The following is a 20785-nucleotide window of genomic DNA, read 5'->3' as shown; positions in this document are numbered from 1 at the left end:
AAAAGGGGGAGATGTGGGAAGCCGCCTATGATGGCGCCCATTTCCTGCTTCCGGGTTCTTCCCGGCCTGAACAAGCCCGCCAAATTGTCAGGTCTGCCCAGTTACCCGTGACACTAGCCTATCAGCTTGTTAGGTGCGCTTCTCTGTGATTGGATACTGCTTCCCCTTATAAGAGGTTGTTCCTGCCCCCAACGGGCGGAAGAGGAATCAACACCGAGGGTGGCGGACCTTGTCAGGTCCGGTTCGCTGTACGTAATAAAGTTTGAGAGCTGATCCTGCTCGAGTTTGGTCTCCTGTCTCCCGCGGCTCCGGTCACCCCAACACAACGTGCCCTGGTTATATGCACAAGAGCACTTACCATCCCACAATTCTTTTATTTGTTTTCTCGCTCACTAAACAATGAATGCTTTTGACGGCAGGACAATGTCTGTCTGTGTCTGTGTTCACTCTCTAGCAACAGACATGGGCATGGTACCTGCTAGGTGCTCAGTAAGTATTTGTTCAATAAAAATAGGTAAAATGTGCAAGCCAGGTACTAGTCACTTTCATGTCTTCCTTGTTGTCTTATAGAAAGACTTGATACTTTATTGTTTTCCCAAAAGCTAATCAATTCTGAAAAGCAGGGGTGTAGGTTTGACGGGAGACTTCACAAAGCGATAGAGAAGAGGGTTTCAATGCGCATGCTTCCATTTACCTCCCACTGAAGCCTTGTCTTTCTTCACAAGATAGTAAATTCTTGGATCAAGGCTTTTGTCCCACGTATCCTCATCTGGACTGGACTCAGGGCCCTTTGTCTGCTCATGACTTTGAGTGTCTTTATTCCTGCTGTGGCTTTCACTGGAGGTGGTAGACTGGAATTAACTCACCGGGACTCTAATAACATTTCAATGGGATTACAAGTATAAAATTTCTCAAGCTGTGAGGAGAACAAGAAACGGATTACAGTGTTTGGATTACAGAAGTTAGGAAGGAAGGAAAGGAGGGAGGGAGGGAGGGAGGGAGGAAAGGAGGGAGGGAGGAAGGGGAGGTTTGGAGGAAATGAGGAGTAAGGAGTAGGGGGACATGGCAGTATAATTCCAGCACTGTGAGAATGATGCAGGGTTAGGGGACCAGGATTGCCACGAACAGAACAAACAGAAATTTCAGTGACCTTGATAAAAATAACACCAGAATCTTTGGGCAAGGTGACACATGCCTGTAACCCCAGCTAATCAGGAAGCTAAAGTAGAAATCTCACAAGTTCAAAGTCAGCTTGAGCAATTTATGGAGATTCTGCCTCAAAATATAACACTAATGATACTTTTTAATTAGAACTAAAGGTGTGACTCCACCGTGGATCACTTGCCTAACATGCACAAACCCGTGTGTTCAATCCCCAGTAGTGAGAAGACAAAAAACATCTTCAGGGCTCTTTCTCCATCAAGTGAAAAGGGAATGCCCCTTTAAATAATTAACTAAGCTGGCTCTCCGTTCTGGGCAGGCTCTCCCAGGCCTGGCTGATGTGCTCTGCTAAGGTTTGACAAGTTTTTGTGACCCTTCCTGGGCGGCGAGGCCGCAGCACCCTCCCTGCCTGGACACGAGGGACCAGGTCTCCTCCTCCAGCCTGGGCAGGCCCGGTCTGTGCCAGCATCGCGTGTGGCTCCCTAATTACCGCATTCCAGAAAGTGCCTGCAGCTCCAGCGCCCTGCTGTGACCCTCCCTGTCTGTCTTCTTACCAATCCAGGGCAGCCAGGGGCTAAATCTCTGGTCGCTTCCTTCTGGACCACACCCAGAATGTATCATACCATTTGGGAATTCCTTGTTCAAATCCCCCAAGGCTCCTTCCAGGGCTGCCTAGACTTCTGCCCAGAGCAGGGGGCTGCCAGTGTGTGCCGTCAGCTCCAGGGGTGACCAAGGGGAGCCAGTGTGTACGGGGGCTGCCAGGACAAGAGCGCCCACTCAGTCAGCAGGGGACAGGAAGAGAAGGAGAAACTTAAGGAGTGGGTTCCCACACACCTCCAGGTCCTGGTGCAGAACTCTAAGGAGGCCAAGATTTGTTCATTCAAACCTAGCCTTCCGGTTTGTAGGAAGACAATTATCAGACCAGGAGGACAGAACATATTTAACAAATTGATTCACAACTTTTTGTAGACAGACACCTGAACACGGACCTACCTTTGTATTCATGGCCTTTAACCTCACAAATGCTAGGGAGAAGCCCAGCTTCTAACTAATAGTCCATCAAAATTATCTTCATAGCTTGTAATCTCAGGACTCAGGAGGCTGAGGCAGGAGGATCACTGGGAATTCAAAGCCAGCCTGGAGTACATAGTGAGTTCAAATCTAACCTGAATTCCATAGTGAGATGGTGTCTCAAAAAAAGAAAAAAAATCCTAAAGTTCACTTGACATTACAGGTCCAAAATATATCCCAAGGTAGTAAAAACCAAAAATTGTTTAAAAACCCAATTTGTATTTCTAAAACTACTACTTACATTTGGTAGTCTAAAAGCTTTCCTCTGTTTTTGATATCACTTGGTATTAGTTAATAGAATATATTTTCCTGTTTTACCAATGTAAATATCTAAGATACAATTTTTTTTTTTGTACCAGGGATTGAACTCACGACCTCATATTTGCCAAGTGGACATTACGCTTCAAGCTAAACCCCTGGCTCAAGATTCAATTTTTTTAAAAACATGTTTTTATTTTCTGTGACATTCAAGATTCATATGAACCTTGAGTACAAGCCCCACAGCCGAACAAACATCAGAACATACCTCTTTCCCATCTTGAGGACCATTTATAACATTTTTCCCATAACTTCCTGATGCTCACTGATGCAATCTAATCAGTGCCGTGTTTGGGGGCTGGCTTGTAGATTCATGGAGTAGATCTTCCACCTCCACTGTTAGAGCTGAAGGAGTACAATTAGGTGAAACTAAAGATGCTTTTGTGACATTATCCCATTGCTCCTCAAACTTGGTGTCACTAACCTAGGTTAGAGTAGGAGAGGCGGCGCGAATATAGCTCAGCAGTGCAGCGCCTGCCTGGCAAGCATGAAGTCCTGAGTTTGAATCCCGGGGCAAAAAAAATGGGAGGGCCCCTTGAATCACCTCACAGCCCCCTCCCCGCCCCGCCCCTCTACATCTAAATCTCAAAATGGAGGAGATCCTTGTGGGAACACTAAACCAGGATCCTTCAGCAGAATCTGCCAACAGCTCTTCTTTATCTGGGTGACAGCCAATTGAGAAGAAGGAGGCTCAGGTTCTAAAGAATGAAAAAACACTTACCTGAGCTTGAGAAGACCAAAGTTCTTGCCTCAAAGCTATAATTGGTTGAGTGACACAAGGCAAGGACGTCTTACTTTTGTGTCCATAGCTTTTATTGCTGTAAAAGGTGAGTGGGGAGAGGAGAGAGACAACTTATTTAACTTACTGTTTTCCAAACTTGCTAAACCTTAGTCTTCTACAACATGGGCAGAGGAAATGTTAGGCTCGACCAGATCCTAACATTTAAATGTGAGGCTCTTAAAAAGGCCCGGGGCACGCACTTTGCTAAGGATCAGCAGCTAAGCATTCTACAGTGCCTAGCACAGCCCCCTGCAGCCAACATAATCCAACCTTAAACGGCATTAACTCCAAGGGGCCGAGACACTCTGGACTAGGAGAGGTATTTCTAAAGCCTTGTTCAACACTAAAATTTGAATGAAGTGTGTATGTGTGTGTTTTGGTTTCATTTGGGGATTTTTGGGGGGGGGTTCTTTAAACACTGGAGATTTTATCTCTCATTTATTTAGAATCGTTAATGAGTCCTAGATGCCTCTCCAGACCAGTTTCCTTCCTTATGTTGATAGTATTTCTGCGTTTTGACTTTAAGGCAGCTTCCTATCTGTAATTGCCTTGGCAAAGAAAAGGAAAGCATCGAGAATTAGGTGCTGGATCTTAAATGCTTCTACGTGGATATGACATGTCTCGTCTGCTTTCTAAAAAAAAAAAAAAAAAAAAAAAAAAAAAATATATATATATATATATATATACACACACACACACACACACATATATTTCATGTACCATTGAATTTATCCAAAGTATAAAATTCAGTCGCTTTTAGAATATTTACAGATATATATAATCATCATATTGAATCCATTTTAGAGAATTTTCATTGCACCCAAAAGAAACTCTATACCCACTGACAACATCCTCTCCCAAAGTTAACCCAATGCCCTACCATATCACCAGGCAACCACTAATCTAGCTTCCATCTATATGTATTTGCCTACTTTCTGGACATTACAAGTAAATGAAATCATACAATGTGTGATGCTTCTTTCACTTGGCATAATGTTTTCAAGGTCCTTATTGTAGCAAGAATCTATATTTCCTTTTTATTGCTAAATAATATGCCGTTATATGGAAATAATATATTTTACTTCTTTGTTAATCAGTTGACAGACATTTGGGCGATTTTTATTTTTTAGATGTCTGAATAATATTTCTGTGAACATTTACATAGAGTTTTATTTTGTTTTCTTTGTTTTGTTGAGTCAGGGTCTTACCACGCAGTTCAAGCTGGCTTTGAATTCACCAAATAGCCCAGACTAGCCTCAAACTCACAGCAACCCTCCTGTCTCAGCCCCTCAAGAGCCAGGATTGTAGGCATGCACCACCAGGCCTGGCCTTACACAGACTCTCTCTCTGTGTGGATGTGTTTTTACTTCTCCGCATTATATACCAGAGAGGAGTGGCTGGTGCATCCAGTAGCATCATTGCAATCCTCACAAGGCACCGGACTGTTTTTCATAGCACTGCACCAGTTTTCATTCCCATCAGCACCGTGTGATCGTTTCAATGTCTCCACACCCTGGCCAACACGTTAGCACCGGTCTGCTTGAATCTGACCTTCCTAGCACAGTATGTAAGAAGTGGTTTCTCACTGTGGTTTGGATTTGCATTTTCCTGAAGATTAATCATTGTAAGCATTTATGTCCCTGTACCTACGGGCCTGCAGCATTGCCAACCAAAATTTCAGTAAGAAGGTACTCAAAACCAAAAAGAAAAGGTAGTTTTATGGGGGGGGAGGGGGGTCCCAAGACAGAGTCTCAGATTTGGGCCCAAAATGAAAGCGTGCTCCAAGGAACAAAGACAGGGACTGCCTTCCCGGAGGGGTTCCCGCAGGGCCGCGCGACTCCGCCCTCCCGGGAGCACAACGGTGACGCCAGCGGGCGGGAGGCCCCAGGCCTGGGGAGCCGATTGCCGATCCCCGCTCTTCGGTCAGGTCGTCAGGTCCGGAGCGGAGCAGGACTTTCCTAAGGCTGTTTATTTGGCAGCCGAAACACGAACATGCCCGGACAAGTGCCTCAGAGTTTAGTTTGGGGATATTCCAGAAACAGTATGTTTCACTCCCCCATCAGCAAATGGACAACAGGCTCCATTCTGAATTTAAGCTTTTTGGAGATTTGGCTTTTTAAAAAGTTCACCATGTGTCTTATTTATGCAAATATCTATTCAGATCCTCTGCCTTTTTTTTTTTTTTTTTTTTTTTTTTTGGTGCTGGGGATTGAACTCAGGATCTCATGCTTGCCAGGCAGGCGCTTATGCCACTAAGCCAAATGCCTGGCCCCCTTTGCCCATTTTTAAATTGGGCTGACCTTTCATTAGTTAGTAGTAAGAGTTCTTTATGTATGCTGGATAAAAATTCCATATCAAATGTATGATTTGAGTTGGGCATGGTGGGCACATGCCTGTAATCTCTCCCCTTGGGAGGCTGAGACGGGAGGATCCTCACAAGTTTGAGGCCAGTCTGGGCTACCTAAGGAAGTTCAAGGCCAGCCTGAACTACAAAGTGAGATCTTGATTCAAACAAAACAAAATGAACTCCAAATCTAAATACATGATTCGCAAATATTTTCTCCCTTTCTACAGGTTTCTTGCTGCTGTCCTTTGAAACGTAAATTTTATTGATGAAGTCAACTTTATGCTTTTGTTTCTTGTGCTCTGGGTGTTCTAAGAAATCATTGCCTGACCCAAGTTGATAAGGATTTATCCTATTTTCTTCTATATGGTTATCACTTGAGCTGTTGCATTCAGGGTTTTGATTCACTTTGTGTTAGTGTTTGTATTTGGTGTTAAGTGAAGGTCTAAACTCATTCTTTGGCATGTAATATCCAGTTGATTCAGACTCATTTGTTGAAAAGACTAATCTTTACTCACTGAGTTATTTTGGCACCCTGGTTAATTAGTAGTCAGTTTGCTATAGGCAGCTGAGTTGGATAGAAGTATTATAGGCAGTCAGATAGGGCTAGGCCCTCGAACCCTGAGAGAAAGATGGGACCTTAGGGTCCCAAGGGTCACCAGCACCCTGAACAGCAGTGTGACTTCATTTGTAAGAAGGGTAAGGAAAGCCGTTTCAGTCATTTACATTCCTGGCATACAACCTAAACTGCTTAAAGCAGTGTAGAAGACTAGATAGATACCTTGCAACCTTGGAGAAGACAGATACCTCTGCTGCAGGCCAGATCTCTCAAGCTGACCATCAGAACTAGATGTGAGAGTGTATAAATATTTTTTAAAAGCACTTCTATGATTTCTATTCTAAGGAGTAAGTTAGGCCTGAGGGCAGTATACAACTCAGTGGTAAAGCACTTGTGTAACAAGCACAGGGCCCAGAGCTCTATTACCAGCCCTAAAACAACAACAACGACCAAAAAAAAAAAAAAAAAAACAAAACGAATAAGTTTAAAACAAAAAAAAGGAATAAGTTATAGATTCTCAGGTAATTATGATCCTTTTAAGTCAAAAAGTGCAGTATAGAAGCTGCGTTAGTGATTCTTTCCCAGGAGCAGTGTACTGTACCCTATTTGCACCTGAAAATATTCTTTCCTTTCAGAAGTGTTGTATAAGGGAAACAGAAACATAACCTGGGATCTGAAGGCAGTTTCCTAATTTCTGAAATATTCAGATTTCTCCTTTTTGCGTCCAATACTCCTGTTTTCTTGTGCTGTAAGCGTCCTTTTTTTGTACACACGCAGGCACTAGGGATGAAACTAGGCTCGAAGTCTGCACGCTACCTCTCAGGCTAAACCTCTTAGCCCCACTATTAACTTTTTATAAAATTCTTGGGAATCACCATCTCTCTAGTTTTGGGGCCCAAAATGTATTTCTTGGCTGAAATATCTATTTACTGTACTTCCACTTGTGGCAAGAAGGCAAACTTAGGACTCTAATCTCACAAAGGAGGTATAAGCTGTTTCCTCAAATAAGATCAGGCGTGGAATAAAGACACATTTTTGACCCTGAGGTACTGGACTCAAACCCAGGGCTTGAGCATGTTAAGGAGCTTCATTTCCAGCCCAGATAGGAACATGTTTGGGATTGAGATGGCTTTTGTAAACCCTAGTGGATTCTAATGCTAGACCCATATTGCTACTTACTGTATTTTGTTCCGATTTGCACTGACGAATAATAGTTGTGTCCTGTCATTTGTGCCATTACCATTTATTTTGTGTTTGAGTGCTGTGAAGTTCACCTTCAAACTTATGCAGGGATTAAAGTTGGCAGTGACTTAAGGTAATTAATTCATAAGTCACTTGTTAGCAAGGTCCAGCAATTAAAGTCTACTTGAGGGTAAGTTATTAACTCTCCAATAAAAACAGCACTTTATCAATTTATTTATTCTCCCTGACAGGTGAGATAGGAGAGTTATTGACCGTATGTTATCACCTGTGTACTTTCACCAGTGAGCACTGGGGCAAATGGACATCTAAATTGTTCAAGAGCATAGTTTAAATCTAGTATAAATTGATTCTGTGAGTGGGAATGGAGAAAGGTGCCCTTAAAACTTGTTATCTTTGCAGTACTATCTCTTTACATGTTGCAAAGTCCATTTTTGGTCTGTTCAAAATCTTCAAACTTATTCATCTAAAAACCGCCTATACTAAAAGACAGCACCCCAGAAGCCCTCTCAGTATGCAAGTTTTAGGAACCTGTAGGCTGGGAAGAACCCATTTGTGACACTGTCCTTCCCTAAGGTCCAGTCTTTCCCTCAGGGGCCTAAGCCCTCTGCCGGGTGAGTCCTTCCCAGTGTAAGAGCTTGGGCCCCCAGCGTCACCAGCACCCTGAACAGCAGTGTGACTTCATTTGTAAGGAGAAGGGTAAGGAAAGGCGTTTCTGTCATTTACATTCCTGGCATACAACCTAAACTGCTTAAAGCAAATGAATCTGAGTCCTGGCCAAAAAGGAGTGGCGATCAGTCATTGCCTGAAAGCATTAGCTTATTACAACACGCCGGCACTTTCTCACGGAAGGGCGACCGAGGTAGATTCTAGGGTAATTACCTTTGTGTAATTGAAAACTAAATCACTGAAGACTTCATAATTAAATACCCATTTAAATACTTTAAATTCTACTGCACTTATTTTTAAAGGACATGCTACTACCAAATAGGCTCTTTATTTTTCTAGTGGATTAAAATCTGAATGGGTACATTAAAAACTAGCACAGCTCAAATAGATGTTCTTCTTCCAGAGATCATTAGAGGGAATTTTTCTTTTTTCTTTCATCCCACTATTGAAATAATCTGTTATTTTGGGACCTATAATAATATAGGCCCTACCTAAAAGAGATCAGGTTTCTACAAACTATATTTTAGGCAAGGCTTTTAACTGATGAAACAAGCACCCATGGTACTTTTGCCTGTGGTCCTCAAATTTTTACATGCCTGCAAATCACTGAGGGATCTCGTTAAAATGCAGAGTCTGATTTGATGAGTGTTGGAGCCTGTGACTGTGTAATACAAACAAGCTCTTTGGCAGTGCTGCTGCTGCCACCCGAGTGCCTTCTGGAGAAAGAAGAGCTTGCAGACTTGGAGGTATTTGGCCCTGACTGGGTGCCTGGCTACAAACCTGGGCTCAGGTTCCTGGTAACCAGAGACCATGCCTAAGGTCCATTCTGACTGACTGCTTCCACAATTCAGTGACTCCTCTTTGCCTATTAAGTAGATATTCTCCTGGCTTCTGAGCTTCATGGTTTAAATCTGTTATTTTAGGTAGTATTCTATATTGGGGAACCAGGTAAAAATTCTTATGGCTGACATGTTTTATTTTTCAATCCTCTACAGATCTACCTCAATCCATGGGAAATCTTGGCTAATAATAACAAGTTACTGGGTCAGGATCATCAGCTAAACTTGAGTCAGCAGCGTAGGGCTTTGGTACGATAAGCAAGTGTGAACTTGGTAGTATAACCAAAAGAAAGGAACAGCTAATCCTGCCAGGATAGAGCCTTTATACAAGTTCTTTATTCAAATATCCACAACTTGGAAGAGCGAAAGAGCATGTGAAGAACAGTGAAACGCATTGGCACCATTGTGAAGAGAAGACAAAGGATATTTCGAGAATCGTTATAGAGTAGCAGCAGAAACCAGCATGTCCCGATGTCGATGGCTTTACAATGTCAGAATAGATCTAGGTTAAAGGGTCTCATGACAATGATGATTCTAGGCAATGGCAAATTGCAACAGCAATTTCCTTTTCCAAAGATTCTTAAGATCATCCATAAGTGTACTGCTTGGTTGCCTTTTGATTGTGTTATTAGTTGACCTATCAAGATTTGAAGCAAACTCCATTCTTGGTACAGAATAGGGATCGCATGCTTACACAATTATTAGAAGGGCCAGAAAAACAGAATCTAAAAGCTGCCTGTAGGCTGTCTGATCGGGTTACACAGCCACCACCTAGCAGTCAGGAAGCTCTAGAGACCCTGCCATCGTCACTTCTCACCAGGAGAGTTGGTGAACACAGAAGTCTGATCACTGTAAATCACATTTACATTTTGGCATGTACATCAAAGGCCAAATGAAAACTACCCGGGGAAAACAGCTTCCAGATTCTATGTCGTTACAACTAGTTGGCAAAAATCTGAATTCTGTGCAGAATTCCACTAGCAGGTCAACATAAGAACTATAGCTGTTGTTAACTAGAAGTCACTTCCCTGAAGGATAACATTACAGAAGAATGTACAACTCATCGTCATAGAACTTGGTGAAAGAGAGCACACATTTATTTAGCCAGCATCTAACTCAAAAGAAAATATTAGCGTACCAGAACCATCCCAGTCTGTCATGCTCTTTTCTAAGTCTGTAATCCCAATTATCCAGGAAACAGAAGCAGGAAGATTACAAATTCCAGGCCAGCCTGGGCAATTTAGCAAAACCCTGTCTTAAGTTGAAAGTTTTAAAAGGCTGGAGGTTGAGGATGTAGCTCAGTATGAGGTCTTGGGTTCAACCAAAAAACCCTTAGTATTTTTCCTTTTTTCTTTTCTTTTTTTTTTTTTTTTTTTTTTTTTTTGGTATTGGAGATCGAATTCATGACCTACCAGGCAAGCACTTGAGCCCCTGGCTAAATCCCTGGCCGCCCCCTCTAGTATTTTCTGTCTTTTAGATTTTAGTCATTCATTTGCAAGACTAATCCGATGTGTTTAATTAAAGTTATGGTTTTAGTTCTCATTTTCCTGGCATAATGAGCACTTTTCCTATGCTTCTTGGCCATTTGAATAATGTTTTCCCTGAATGCCTGTTCCGTCTTCCCCCTGATTTTCTACTGACTTGTCTGACTTTTTCTTGGTCTTTATAGTTGTTTATCTTAGATAAGAGTCCTTTGTTAGACGTAGTGTTGAGAATATCTTTGCCACTCTGTGGCTTGTTTTTTCTTTCTTTTATGTAGTTCAGTTTATCAGATGTTTTCCCTTATGCTTCATTTATTTTGTGTATTTCTAGTTTAAGAATCTTTGCCAATTCCAAGATTATAAGAGTATTCTGTGCTTTGTTGGGAAACTGTTGCTCACATTTAGATTTACAGTTCATGTGGTATTGAGTTTTATGGATGATAAAAAACAGGAAATACAGTTTTGGGCTTTCTAATTCCTGCAATGATACGGAGTAAATATGAGGTAACTATAGAAAGTGGTAAAAATGAATGCAAAAGACCATATCTAGCCTGGTTAACTTACTGAGTTTTTATAATATAAAACAAATAGTCCCAGGAAAGGGAATTACCTCGGTGTTACAGCATTTGCTTAGCATGTCCAGGACCTGGGCTCAGTCCCCAGCATGGCAATAATGAACAAACAAACAAACAAAAAACAAACACACATCAGATGGCTCCCAAATCTAAATTTTTTTCTATTTTTCTTTTCGCAGTGCTGCAGATCAAACTCAGCCTCAGAGTGTGCTAGGCAAATGCCTTAACAAATGCCCAGGGCCCTGAACTCCTCAACTATGATCTTCTGATAAGGATGTTCCACATTCCACACTACAGAGGACAACAGCCCCTTCCAGCAGCTGCTTCGCCTCTTCTTGCTTATCCCGCCTTTTGGGATGTTACCCAGAGCACCGTGTTCTTTTTCAGAAGTTACAACAACCACCGATCTCCTTTAAAGTAAATAAGAAGAGCAAGGCTAGACTCAGTGGGAAAATGTAAATGTTAGCGTTCACTTAATGAGGAAGTGCAGGGTTGGGCTGGTGGTGTAGGTCAGTGGTAGAGTTCTTGCCTGAGATGTGCAAGGCCCTGGGTTTGATAGTCAGCTCTACAAAAGGGAAGGGAGGAAGGAAGGAAGGAAGGAAGGAAGGAAGGAAGGAAGGAAGGAAAGGGAGGGAGGGGAAGGAGGGGGGAAATGGAGGTAGGGAGTTTTAGGATATAATCAAAGAAAGTATAAGGCATTGTTTCTAAAGGATGGAGGAAAGGTTGATTTGTATAAAAGTTAAATACGCTCATCGTTCTGTCTCTCCCTGCACAACTACACCCTGTAGGATTTTTTCTTCATATAAAACAATTGATGTTTTTTCAACCTAATACAAGGAGTTACACGAAGGAGGTTTTCAAAATGGTTCCCTATCTCCCCTCCCACCAGATTTTCCCCTAAGAGCTTCCAAGACCAACAGTCCACTGTGGCACATGTGATGTAAGTTCACCACCGCTGCTCTACATATTACTCAATGGCTACTTGGATGAAAAAAATGTATCTGCAGTAAAAGTTCTCTGTCCTCTCTCATGCCTGAATCGCTGCTCTTTCCTTTATTTATTTATTTATTTACTGGCGTCAGGACTTGAATTCACAACCTCACCTTGCCAGATAGGTGCTGTGAGGCTGAGCCATATCCCCAGCCCTCCCTGCTCTTTCCTTTGATGCTTAGATACTATCCTTTAATTCCCTAATAATAGCCAAAAAGAGTTATGAAATAGGACTGTTACTATTTAACTCAATTTCTATCTCATGTTCCCATATGTCTGGGCCAGCAGGAAGTTATTTTGGGGGTTTTTCGAAGTCATATCACATAGTTTTCAGTTACTACCTAGTGACAAGGCTTCTGGGATGGCACAGGTGTCTTAGTTGGTCCTTAATCAGTTTACAGTACGGCCAAGACTTACACAGATTGTGGAGGTCACTTGGCTCCTTTCAAAACAGAACTTCCATTTTTTATACCTTCTATATCTGATCACCCTGGAATCCTGCCTATTCTTTTTTGCCACTTTGCTAATTATTGTATGTGCATTGTCTTGTTTAATCCACATGATAACTATATTATAGTGGTCATTATCATCCACGTTTTGTAATAAGGACACTGAAGTTAGGTAATGCACCCAAAGCCTGCATGTCTTTGGCTGTGGGTTGGCTATGTACTCTTTTGTGTGACCTTATTAATAATCCTTTGTTCCGCCCCTACTCTGCCTCTCATATCTTAGACAAACCTCTAATTTCATCACAATGAATTCATCTTGGCAGAAAACCATCACACCAAGGCATGCCAGTGATCTTGGTTAATCTGACTCACTTCATGAAGCAAGTATTTCTAGGCATTGGCTGTGTGTCCAACACAAGTTCCAGCGGGACAGGAGCAAAAGTATGAGAGCCCCTTCCACAGGAAACATGAAAATACATTTCAGCCAAATACAATCCCATTCTGTTGGAATTTTATTTAACTAGAATAAAACTAAGTCTTTCAGTTGCTAACCCATCTATTTGACGTTTGGGACTCAGACATTCTTCTGAGTTGGTTATCTTGCAGAAGAGGTCTAAGTCTCTTCATACGCTCAGCTGAAAGCTACCAAACCCACTGAGGATGGAATCTCAGGGAATCTGAAAACTCCATTTCAGGGTAAATGTAGTTTTCATACATTTAAGGAGGACTCTAGCACTTGATCACTAAATAGAAGGTTTTTGCAGAAACCTTTGCTCACATTTCAGTTTTGGAACCCAGTGAGAGATATTCCTTAATGAAGAACTGGGTCACATTCGTCACATCCCCGAGTCTTTAATCAGTGTAAACCTGGCCACTTTAAGGCAGAATTTCTGACATTTCGTCTATTATTTCTCTTGCAGGTTGAAGTAGATATGTTTGTCTTGACACTGGTTCTGCCTGTAGCCACACTGGGCACACAGATTTCTCCAGAGGGGGTTATTTCAGACTTTGTAACAGTGGTTTTTTGTTTTTGTTTTTATTTTTTTTTTTATAAAAATATAACTGTTTTAGTGATTTCCAGTTTCCTTTTATTTTTTACTGGTAAATTATCTGAAAATTAACCACAAATTGAGTGAAGGTAAGATAACATATTATGGAGTTCATTTTACAGAAACATTTTACCCTAGATTTTGGTGACTATAAGCTTAGTCCTAGCGAAGGGAAAGCCAAATCCCTTTTCTCTGCTTTTTGGCTAGGTCTGGTCAAACAGTTCACAATTCTGATGGAAAGGAGAATGCCAGGGCTTCATAAGAAAACGTGTAGAATTCCTAAGTCCGGAGAGTGATTGCTTCATCTGGTTGATTCGCCTTCAAGTGAAGAGCGATCTCAGCAGGGCACATTCCCTGGGCATGGCACATACAGGAAAAGGAGAATACTGACATGAAAGCTGACACCGCGCTTTGTCTGGAGCAGTGTTTAAACCTCCAGCCACCGCAGTTCTGTTAGATACGATGAGGTCATTGTACCTATTTTACAGGGTGGTTATGGAGCAACGAGATTCAGACAAGCAAGAGCACTTGGTCAACTTTACAGCTATGTTAACACTATAGACTTTTGAAAATTTGTCTTGCTGTTTCCTCTGCCTGACTAGCCATAAAGACCTATGTTACATTTTTACATCATAGCTAGATCTCAGTGGCAGTGGAATGATAGTAGCAATAAGAAGAGTGTGCTGGAAGGGTGTGGGTGTGTGTGTCCCTGTGCTGTTTTCTACATGCCCCAAAGAGGCTCATGAAAGCCAGATAATATTCAAATAGGAAGAATCACAGATCAGATGGGAAATCTACCTAGGTGTCAGAGAAGCCATAGTAATCTTACTGCCCAAGTAGCTGTCCATCCCAAGTTCATGTCATTACTTGAAGGAAAAAAAAAATATGAACATTAACCAGGCATAGAGATGCATGCCTATAATCTCTGCCCTTGGAAGGCTGAAGCAGGAAATTTTGAGCTGCAAATTTGAGCTCAGTTTGGGGTACATAGTGAATAGAGAGTTCAAGGCCAACCTGAACTACATAGGGAGACCTTGTCTCAAAAATCATATTTAAAAAACCACGACTATGGGATGGGCATATAGCTCACTTGCAGAAGGTGTGCTATGTTGGTCTCGTCTAATGTATTTGTAGTATTTGGAGCCAGAAGCCAGGGCCTTTACATGCTACAGAACCACTCTATCACTGAGCTTCCCCCTTAGGATTCCCAAGCACCATCGCCACAAAAATACCCAACTCTTACATAATAACTTTTTTCATTGCCAGTATTTTTGTTTCAAATACTTAGAGATTTTACTTTTGGAAATCAATTAAGATTCAATTAGCTCTTATGCACTAAAGACAACTTTGTCATATGTGACACAGTGAATCGCAATCTGGAAATAATGATGATCTGGAAGAGATGACCCTTTCCAATTGCATTCCAATAGATCCTTAGGGCTAAATTCTGCCTCTTTAAAAAAAAAAAGGCAGAGATGTGTATGGGCTCAGGAATGATGGAGAAAGGAAGCTGAGAATGACTCACTGGGATATTTAGAAAGAGGATTAAACTTCCTCCCCCACAAGCCTGATGCTGGGGAACTCCCACTCTGGAAAATGAAACAGGTCTTGACATAAAAGCAGTTTATAGTGCCCCAACCTAAAAAAGAAGCTAGATTCATTGTTAGCTTTTAGATTACACAGTTAAAATGTAAGAACAGGCATGCTCATGTTTCCTGAAGCATTACTAACAATACCTAACATCTACAACCAACCTACATGCCCATCAGTGGGAGACTGAATTAAAAAAGTGTGTATATACACCCAGTGGAATATTATCCAGACATCAAGAAGGGTAGAGTCCTGTTGTTTGTAGCAAAATGGAACTTGGGGACATTAAGTGAAATGAGCCAGATACAGATAAGTACCACATGTTCTCTGTCATCTGTGAAAGCTAAAATAACAAGAACTAAATGCAGAAAAGGGTGGTGGATAAAAGGAGACTGGATTTGATTACTGCATGCAGTATGCATGAGCTGAAACATCACACTAAGTTTTATAATATATAATTTATATGTTAAACATAAAATAAAATATGAAATCAATAAAGCTTAGCAAGTCCAGTATACTCAAAATCCTTACAAATGAACATATCAGGCTGGAAATGGTGGCACACAGCTATAAAACCAGCTATTGGGGAGGCTGAGGCAAGAGGACTGAAAATACAAGACCACTCCGGGCAACTTAGTGAGACCTTATCTCAGAATAAAATTTTAAAAAGGACTGAGGGTTCAGTGGTAGAATTCTTGCCTGGTGTAATATGCAAGGTACTGGGTTCAATCTCAGGAGTTCAAAGCAAACAAAGGGCTGGGGAGGTAGCTCAGTGTACAGTGCTCACCTAACCTGTGTGAGGGCTTGGTCTTGATAGCCACTACTAGAAAACAAAGTACACATATTGTTTCAATTTTATCACTTTATCCTTAAGTAGTTAAACATGCATGCAAAATCTGAGCTACTAGGCAGATCATACAAGTTGTGATCATCATACAGATATAGTAAAAACAACCAAAACGTCTAACATAAGAGCTTAATTAAATAAACACACCCAATATAATGATATACTCTTTGGATTTAAAATAATGTTATAGATAAATATTAATGTGACAAAATGTCTAAAATATATCAAGAGCAAACATAGCTACCAATCAATATAGCCTCCATAATTCTATTTTGATAAAATAAATAAATGTATGGACATATGTGTGTGCCTGTAAAAATCTCTTAAAGGGCTTCTGTTTCAAGATAGGCTGGCAGAGCATTGTGGTGATGTAATCCCAGGACTCAGGAGGCTGAGGCAGGAGGATCGTTATGAGTTTGAGGTGAGCCTGGGCTGTTACAAAGTGAGTTCAAGGCTAGTCTGAATTGCATAGTGAAAGTATCTCAAAAAGACAGAAAAGAATAAAAGATAGATTGGATTCATGCTTTTAATCTCTTCTTATTCTCTAAAAATGACTTAAAACACAGTCACAAAAGTACACAATTTATAAAAGTGCAAGAAGAAATTCCCCAGCTTTATTCTGGCTTTTGCTCTATCTCTGGAAGTGAGAAGAATTTCTGAAGAGATGGACAAGAGAATGAGAGAGGAGATTTTTGGTTTTTGCTTTATGCTTTTGGCACTGTAATAATGTCTTATCACTACCATGTGTTCCAAGATCCCTAGTGGGCCCTGGGAAACTCAGCTAGCACCAAACATTATACACACAGTACTGTGTTTTTTGTATAAATACATTTACAAATTTAATGTCTTTTAGACCTTAAATATTTATGACAGTTTAATTTATAAATTAGGCACAGTAAGAGATTAAGAGATTATTTTATAGAATAATGATAAAAATATACTATAATAAAAATTACTTAAAACTTCTGAGTTATTTATTTCTGGAATTCTCCATTTAATAATTTTGGACTTCTGTTGACTATGGGTAACTGAAACCTTAGAAAGTGGATCTCCAGATAAGAGGAGACTATTCTTTTGACTTTTTGCATTAATATTATGAATGTTTGTAGTTTTAAGTTATCCACGGTTAGATACACAAAACAATGCAGTAGCATCACACTTGCATTGCTTAATTAGGATTCACTTAAACTTTAGAAGAGTGGAGAGCAAACAAGAAAGAATAAAAGAATGATAAAAAGAGGAGAAAGAGAGGGAGATGGGGAGAACAAAAGAGAACAAAAGAGGACATTTTCAGTTCATATGAACTTAATTAGCCCAAAATAAATCTGAAAGAGATGACATAAATTCCACCCATTTCTGGTCTGATGTGCTTTTCATATGCTTTTCACATTCTGGATGTGATTTTAATGTTAATAGACGTTTTATTTTTATTTGCTAAAATTTAACTAACATGGCTTATTACAACACGCCATTACTTGCTCAAACTACAAAGCAACGTTCTATTCCAACACTTAGTGATCAAAAGACACTTTAGATGTCTTTTTTCAACAACAGTGGCTTTTATGTTTTGTTGTTGCTGCTGTTGTTGTTTGGTTTGGTTTGGTTTGGTTTGGTTTTCAGTGTGGGGGAGTGAAACCAGGACCTTCACCCTGAACTGTATCTTTCTGTGCTGCACAGCTGCTAAATTATCCAGGCTGGACTCAGCCTTCTGATCTCTCTCCTCAGCCTCTGGGATTAGCAGCCTGCTCCATCGGGCCCAGCTTCAGAGGTAATTCTAACTCTTGTCTTCACTTGCGACTCCCAGGAAGATGGAAAGCTCATATAAAAGTTAGCAATCCTGTGTAGTATCAGAGTGTTCACAAATTTCTCTCTCTCATCAAATTTTCTACTTGGCTAATGAAGGAGTATTGCTTTTATCATGAGAAAACTATAGGCAAGTTGAATCTGCCTTACCTAAGATGATTGGGACCAAAGGTGTTTCAGATTTCAGTTTTTCAGACTTTGGATTATTTGCCTAGATCTTACCAGTTGAGCATCCCTAATTCAAAAATATGAAATGCAGAATTTATATTTTGGAACATTATGGATTTCAGATTTTTGGATTAGGCATGCTCAAAAGAGACAACATACTGAAACAGTATCAGTGACTCTCTTTTTCAAGACAACAAATTTCTGACTCTGCTCTTACAACGATCTCATTTCCTCCTGCTGTCCCAGATGGAGCCCTCTTTAGTGATCAGCTACCACAGAATCACAATTTTACAGCATCTGCCCAGGTGCAGAATTCACTCTACCCCGATCAGTGTCAGACATGAGCTGTAACTCGCACCTTGATGTTTTTCTCTTTTTCCTTGTGTAAAGTGCTTCCAGAAATTATACAAAATGCAAATTTATATTCTCCAGTAAGAAATGTTTTCAGAATTTGAAATATACTTAGAAAATGCCATGTGTCGAAGAATGTTAAATAGGTTACCACTTTACTATATAGATGAAGACGTCATCCAGGAAACTTCAGGTGCAAGAGCAGCTCACACACTGATGATTAATCTGCACTGCTGCTTGCAAAACTGAGCAATCAGGGATGGGCTGCCCTCAAAGAACAACTCTGCAATCCTGCGGCACAATCAGGCATTTTATTCAGAGGCCTATGAGGTAACCAAACCTTTGGATCTTCTGGAAGGTAAGCAGTAGGAAGCAGCTGAGGCTTTCCCACTTTGAGGGTGGCTGAACCCTGTGGAAATCTGTCCAACATGGTAGCTTGACCGGGTTGTGGGGTTATTGATCCCGATCAGTAGAAGGTAAAAGGGCAAAACTGGACATGTTTTCCATGGAAGATAGGACTTGGATAGGTGCATATTTACCAGCAAGGTAGCCAATGTTAATGCCTTTAGTCCTATCGACTCTCAATTTTATAGTATGGAAATGGAAACAGTGCTGTTTATTCTGAAAATTAATTGAGAAGTTCCACGTGGGCAGTCAGTGCTAGGGTCCTATTGTATGAACAGGGTTTAAAACATTCATTAAGAACAAAGGAGTAAAACATCTATGGCTTAGTTGTTGGTCCTTTTTATTGTGGAAATGGCAAGCTGTTGGGAAAGTCTTCATATTCTCCTTTACCATTTGGCAATTTATTTATTTGCTAGTACCTTGGCAGTAAGAACAGTGTTTTTCATATGTGAAATCCTTCTCTAAGAAAACACACACTAGGAAGAAATCAACAATATGCTTGCCTAGTTAGATTGAGCCTATTGACAGTGTTGGCATGGATCAACCTTAATCCTTTCTCAGGGCACTGAAGCACAGTATACAAGTGAGTACCTGTTAGGGGTTCTCCAGTGAATTCCATTCTTCCTAGCCATCTGCAGAAGACCACAGCCACCTCCCTGGTGATTTCCGGAGAGCCTCGCTGAACCAAATTCAAACAACGTTAAACAGCACTCGTCCAATTAGAAGTTGTGAAAAACTCCTTCTTAAGACAAAACTCTCCCTTCTCAATACCATGAGATACCTGACAATACCCCAACCCTCCATTCATCACGTCCAAGGGTGAGATTACTGCAGCAGGGTCCTCTGCCGATGTCACACTCACACCCCAGACTCAACAGAACTTCTCTAGAATATTCTGTCCACTGCATCATTTTATGAAAACTCTTGGGTACACTGAAATTTCCTTGAAATGTGGGTTGTGCTTAACATGCTGTGTCTTCCTCCTCCCAACTAGCCCCATTCTGCACCCCGCCAAGCCTGCTGACAAGGGCCTGACCTAAATGTCCCGAGCAAGCTATGCCGTTAACACAGATCGGTCACATTTTGTCTTTCCACAATGTGTGCCATCTGGTGCTGTGCACCCTTTTCTCATATGATCCAGGTAAGGGATTGCACCATTTGTTAACCTGATATGTTTACAGGCCTGGTTCTTTCAGATGTGGCCTTGATTTGTCCTGTATCTATGGACCCCTGATTTAATTTGCCAAGTTTATACATGGTAATGCTTTTATTAGTGTGATTATGAATTAGTTTGTGCCCTATGATGCTGCCGTACACTAATGGTTGCTCTTTTTGATAAGTTTAGTGGCCAAAAATCTGGTAGTTATTTATTTGCACTGATAAGTACGAAGTCACCCCCCCCCCCATTTGCACTCAAAATGGAGCAAATTTCTACTTTATAAAATAGAGTAACTGGGGCAGGGCACAGCCGGAAAGTTACAGCTCTATACAACATGGGGTCGGTTCCAGCAGGGCACAGCCTGCTCTAGACAATAAATCTCTAACCACCGCACCCTGTTGAACCCTACTATCATCTTCATTAGATCACTGCCCGCATGCGGAAGGCCAAGGTACAAGCTCTGCTGGTCTGTACCACTCCTTTTTGCCCTTAGTCAAATATGATAGGACTTTGATGTCTCTCAGTCTGTATTTCATAACAAAGAGGAAGTATGGGTATATTGTCGGCTCCTCCTGCCTCTTAATTCCTCTTTCTTTCTCTACTTCCAAAAGAGAATTTACTGGGGCGTTACTAAATTGCTCTGGAGTGGGTTAGCTAGAAATGCGTAGGTTACAGAGCCCAGACTCAGCGGAGAGGAACTGGAATCCTAACTGACCAGTTCAACTGTGATGTCCAATTCTTAATGTTAATCATCTGAAACAGGGACAGGTATAAAAACACCAGTCTTTTTCTTCTGAGAGTGAGATTAAACAAGGTAATGGTATAAAAGCACTTTGCCAATTGTCAGCTATTTAAAACAAATAAATCCTGTTAATCATGGCAGTGATTCTTTTCAAAGAGGTATAGTAGCCAACACTTGTAGGTCAGTAACCTACCTCTGCCCCCTTCTCCTCCAGCACGGCCACCGCACAGCTCC

General features: G+C 41.1%; 1 long non-coding RNA gene across 1 annotated transcript; it reads left to right on the top strand.

The window, feature by feature from the left end:
• Positions 1-4704: 4704 nt before the first annotated feature.
• Positions 4705-12028, top strand: LOC134478215 (uncharacterized). Its single transcript, XR_010050702.1, has 3 exons — positions 4705-4894; positions 11178-11415; positions 11888-12028. It is a non-coding gene; the product is annotated as an uncharacterized LOC134478215 (long non-coding RNA).
• Positions 12029-20785: the final 8757 nt, after the last annotated feature.

The sequence above is a fragment of the Cavia porcellus genome, unplaced genomic scaffold (genome assembly GCF_034190915.1).
Source record: "Cavia porcellus strain 051 isolate PalLab524CR breed Dunkin Hartley unplaced genomic scaffold, mCavPor4.1 scaffold_12, whole genome shotgun sequence".
Taxonomy (NCBI): domain Eukaryota; kingdom Metazoa; phylum Chordata; class Mammalia; order Rodentia; family Caviidae; genus Cavia; species Cavia porcellus.
This window is presented reverse-complemented; position numbering and strand designations above follow the sequence as displayed.